This window comes from Amblyomma mixtum, chromosome 3, assembly GCF_055824585.1.
Source record: "Amblyomma mixtum isolate Tamu chromosome 3, ASM5582458v1, whole genome shotgun sequence".
Lineage (NCBI taxonomy): Eukaryota > Metazoa > Arthropoda > Arachnida > Ixodida > Ixodidae > Amblyomma > Amblyomma mixtum.
Genome location: NC_143014.1, coordinates 217,341,606 through 217,347,054, shown reverse-complemented (window position 1 = coordinate 217,347,054; position 5,449 = coordinate 217,341,606). Strand labels below are relative to the sequence as shown.

The 5,449-nt window shown below is 46.1% G+C and overlaps 1 long non-coding RNA gene across 1 annotated transcript; it reads left to right on the top strand.

Moving 5' to 3' along the window:
* The first annotated feature begins 2,862 nt into the window (after nt 1–2,862).
* LOC149353685 (uncharacterized) lies at nt 2,863–5,208 on the top strand. Its single transcript, XR_016289595.1, has 2 exons — nt 2,863–3,167; nt 5,119–5,208. It is a non-coding gene; the product is annotated as an uncharacterized LOC149353685 (long non-coding RNA).
* Nucleotides 5,209–5,449: the final 241 nt, after the last annotated feature.

Below are 5,449 nucleotides of genomic sequence, written 5' to 3'. Positions count from 1 at the left end.
TTTCTACATGTAACATGAGTCTTGCGTCTATTTTGTTCTCACCACCATACTAATTTGATGTCCGTTATTTTTAATGTGCTTTTTTTGCCTGTGTGAATGTCTGCGCGGTTCCGCGCGCCTGTCGGGCTCTGCCACTCAAGCCCTATGAGGCTTTGGCAGGCCGGATTTCTGTACATTTTTTTAATATTTGGCGCAATAAAGTATTATTATTATTATTATTATTATTATTATTATTATTATTATTATTATTATTTTATGGCTCATGACTTGCCAGCGTGTCCGTCCGTCCATGCGTCCGCGGCAGCTGTCATTAATGGTTATTTGAAAAATCAGTAATGATAGTTAATGGTGTAGTAGTAGATGTACGAACAGTAATGATGATTAGTTAATGATACGCACTAAACGCGCACACTGCGCATGCGCAATCCTCAGGTGGTTTAACAACGGCGCATGTACACTGACGTCAAAAGTTTGCACAATGGTCGTATCACCCAGAGCTCTCTCAGGTGCTCTCTGAACGTTGATCGAAGAAGGATGCAGACCGCGCGCGCTCCAATGTCGCCCGCTACGAAACGCGCTCGCGATGCCGTACGGAAGCGTTCAAGAGTCGCCAAACGATCTTCAACAGTCGCCAAGCAGAGGGCACCGACAGAGGCGGTTAAAGGTGCCCTGCGACGTAGATAAAGCATGGGGTCTTTATTCTTTGTACGCAGAGTAAGGGACATTGTGAGTCCCGAACGCGCAATGAGATCACCGAAATCATAATATTTGATATTTTAATCTTCGCTAGAAATGCTTGTTTCGAGCCGATGGTGTCGCAACGCGGCGGCCATTTGCGGCAGCGGAAATGAGGAGGCATCCAGATAGGGCGCTGCCTTTCTCATTGGTTGGGCGTCCAGTTTGCATATTGTTCCTTTATACTTGCGAAATGAATCCAAAATATTATGTCCCTGAGTACTGAAAGCTTTTCGCATGCCACAAAAACTGGAAAGAAGCAGGGGAAGCGAATGAAAACTAACAAGAATACAGCTAGGGGCGACACTTTTCATTCCGCTTCAAACCTTCGTGGCAGCCAGCGCTGTTCAAAAAACCTTGGCTCAAACCAGAAAGCGCGCGCGTCGAGACCGGCCGTGACCATGCCAAGACCGCAGCGAAAAAACAAAAAGCCAGTCGACAAGAAAGGCCGGACAGGAGACCGGAGTCGAGTTTGGGGGGGGGGGGGGGGGGGGAGGGCTACTGCCCACCGCCTTCCAGTCCGACTAAAAAAGAAACTTCGGGGAGCTTCCTTTGTTGTTAGTCACCCCTGCCCTGAGTACCAATGTTGCTGAGTACGGCGTCGCGTACACGGGGGGAAGACGCCGTCAAAATGCGCGGGTGTCTACAGCCCCGACAAAGCAACAACCGCATGGACGCTTCCGCTGCGTGTGCGCCAGGCGCGGTTCTGATTGGTAGCGCCCAATCTCGGTACTGGGTGAGTGAAATGGGCGAGTGAAGTGCGTTTTCGTCTGAGCTTTTCATTTCGAATTTTCAGAGTGGAATAACTTTCGTTTGCATGCTCCGATTTCAATAATTCTTTTTGCTCTGGTCTCTGGAAAGCATGATGAATCTATTTAATGATATTAACTGGCACCGAGGAAATCATCGCGGTGCCCCTTTAAAGGCTTTCGCCTCTTCGCACTTTAGATCGTCAAAGTGCTCCCTGATTTTTATTCACTGCTCGCTACCCCATGTAGACGGTGAATGAGACGGACACGCACAGCTGGTCGCACGCAGTAAATTTCCGCTTCGTGTCACGTCGAATTTTGGCTCTTATATACACAAGTTATTGCAATTTAAAAAAAAAACGATCATTATAGCTGTAGTTGTGGAACTTCATAAGCCCACCTGCAGCCGAGAAAGCCACAAAGTACTTGACACTTTTATTGCATGGTCATACAAGAAAGGAAGGAACAGACGATTAACCTTCCTTGACCTTACTTTTTGTAGTCATTCTCTGTAAAATGAAAGGAACATGCCAGAGACCTGTCGCTTGGCGCCCACATGTTCTTTTCCCTGACAGTCCTTGGCGAGCGATATTTTCAGCGGCGCTTCTCGACGCTGTAGTTCAGAGGGAAACTCATGATATCTCACAGTTGGCTGTTTTCTGGAGTTTGTGACGGACAGTGGCACACAGCAGATGCGCGGCATCGTGCCCCATTACCGTCCCTGACCTCCACACACGCATGCACGAAAAGCCCAAAGCGTGCACGGCAGACACGAGGCAAACATTCATTCACGCGCACACGAAAAGTGCAAATCCAGCACCGCAGACGCGAGGCAAGCGTGCTCACTCACGCGCACAGCAGAAAATCCAAAGAAAGCACTGCAGACATGAGGAACGTGAGTAGTAGTAGTAGTGGTGGCCGCCGCGGTGGCTCAGCGGTTATGGTGCTCGGCTGCTGACCCAAAAGACGCGGGTTCGATCCCGGCCGCGGCGGCTAGAATTTCTTTGGAGGAGAAATTCTAGAGGCCCGTGTACTGTGCGATGTCAGTGCACGTTAAAGAACCCCAGGTGGTCGAAATTTCGGGAGCCCTTCACTACGGCGTCTCTCATAGCCTTAGTCGCTTTGGGACGTTAAACCCAATGAACCAAACCAGTAGTAGTAGTGGTTTTTATTTTGTATTGAATATGGAAGGCAAACGCGATTTTACACGACGCAAACGCGGTTTTACACGAGGCAAACGCACTCGAACACGACGAAGCAAGGAGCGCTTCGGGAGTCCACTCCCGGGACCTGTCCCCGAAAAGTGGCGCCCCCACCGAAAACAGCGGCCGCGACTGTAAACTCCGCCAGGACATGCTCACCCATTGTCGGCGGCGCGACGTGGCTGGCCGCACCTCGCTTTGCGCTTTGCATCAAGCGGCCGTGATTGTACTTTCGGTCGTTTCTTCGGCTGCTCAGCAGGCTGTCATCGGCGTTATCGGCGTATCGTGCTGTTTTGCTTGTTGGTATTTTTTTTACTGTGCTTTTGTATTTGTGTGCAGCGCTGTTTTTTATCACTTTATCTTGCCAGTTTTTTTGTGTGTAAAAGTGTCAAATGGGGAATCGTCGGAAATACCTTCAGCGCAAAAGGTCGACGATGACAAAGCTTCGTACGCGCATGGCTGATGTCAGGGCCAAACGCAGGTGAGCCATTCGGACCGCAATTTTGTTATTAGTATGTGCATTGAAGTCCCAACTGTACCTGTGTCGCGTGCGTGAGCTACCTCGTAGTGTGTGTTATCGAGTGCGGTTTTTCATGAACGCGTGTGCAAGATTACCACTGTCACGGCACTGTGACATTTCGTAAGACGAGAGCAGAAATCTGCTGCATAATTATTTATTCCTTAGCTGGGGGCCTGTAGAAGTGGCTCTAAATTGGAGAGTTGAGGGGCTTGTGCTTAGAAATAAGCGATGAGTTTTAACAGTCACAGAGGGCACTGAGGGATATTTTATGTATATGACGACTCTCGTCCTGAGCATGCGCACGTCGCGGGTTAGATCCCAGTGTGGCAGATGGAATTTTTTCTTCACTCCGCTCTGAAGTAAGTCTATAAACTGTTGGCATTTCTAAAAAATCTACTCCAGCTTATCCAGGGCGATAAAATCACCTGCTGATTCTGCATTGCGCAAAATATTTCGCGTTTGCGTTTTGCATTCCTCCTGAGCTCGTTAGGAGCTCGCAGTGCGTGGAAGCGGCAGTTTCCGTTGTGGGGGATGGACACCTTTCTATGCGAGTGGCATTTGGCAGCTTATGTGTAGATTATGATGAGGGAGGGGCAAAGCGTGATGAAAAATCGTACAAGCGAACTGCGAGCCGTAGCTACCCAGGTAGCACCGAAACATTGCGATAATGTTACATTTTTGTTACGCTCAAATGTTATTTCAATGTCCTTAATGTCCTTTTTTTCTAATGTTTTTGTAATGTTACACATAAATGTTCGAATAACCTTCCCCAAACATTCATGAAACATGTAAACAACATAAATGGAACTTTCTCGAAAATGGTGAAGCAGCCCCGCACAAGCATGCAGGCCTGCCAGTGGTGACGGCACACAACTTACAACACTTTGCAAGAACCAACAACAAGAGCGACACCTTCTCCACTACACTACAGCACAACATGCAACTCGTATTCACTCACCTCCAAACGGATATCATGCCGCCGAGCTTATATACTTGCTACTGCGGGATGTCCATGAGTGACAGTGGGGAATGGGTAATAACAAAAGTTTTGTGACAAAATAATGGGGTTCTTCATGTAATCTATGGCGAGTACTGTCTAAGAGATGTGGTTACAAGGTACTGTTAGTTGAAAAACATCTTTACTCTAAGAACAGTGAGAAAATGTCTAGAAATCCGTGCTCGAAATATATTTGCAATGTTGTTTTATAGTTGTGACTCTAACATTATAATAAAATTTATAAGATTATATTAAAACAACGTTTGTTTAGAATGTAAAGTAACGTTTCCTATGTAACTTATAACGTTATATGTTAATTTTTAATGTTAATGTAAAGTTACTATGCAACATGAAACATTACTCCAGCTTACATAACATTTTTATAACACTATTCTAATGTTCGGTGCTACCTGGGTACTGCAGATACCTTAGTACCGGTGAAAACTGTAGTTCTTAGCACTTGAAATTTTTTGCTGAGGAGGTTTAATTTTCTTCATTCATGCACCTAACACGCGCCTATGATGCTGATTATCTTCTAGTTTCGTGCTAGGAGGCCGGTGATTTCAAAGAAATATAATTGTGCTCGTGAAATTCACTGCATAACTGTGGCTAGAGAAATGCGCTAGTCAGTGCATGCTTCTGTTTCGTATTCACTGCAAGTAAATTTTTCTTCTACTTCGCTGCAAGAATAAATTGCTTGTCTGTATACTTCTTCAGTTAATCATCCCGGTTTATTGCGATCGTGAAGTACAATTTAGGGATGTCGAAGAAGCCCAACTTCTCATTTTTTATTGTGTGGAGTGTCGAAAAGGGGCCAGAGAGCAAAACTTGTGATGCTTTTGAGCACTGACATTTCCTGTCACTTCCTGAAAATAAACTCGCATATGACATTGGTATGGACTTGTTTGCTTGCAGGCAGCCACCATGATGAGCGGGGGAGTTGTGCAAGGCATCTGAACGTGCTTAGCAGATGTTGCAATAAAATGGTCCTGTTTTTATAAGGAACATGCGCTTGTCTTTTGAAAATGCACAAATGGAAGTGAATGAAGCCTTCCGCTTCTGCCTCTACCAGTGGCGAAGTGCATGTGTGGACAGTGTGATTTCACTAGCACTGTAGTGAATGCAAAGCATGCCCCCAAAATTATATGTCAATCACAGACTGCAAGAAAAAAAGAATGCACGGATAACATTCTTGAAAGGTATATGGCAACGTAGCTGGTGATATGCATGCACACAATGCAGCAAA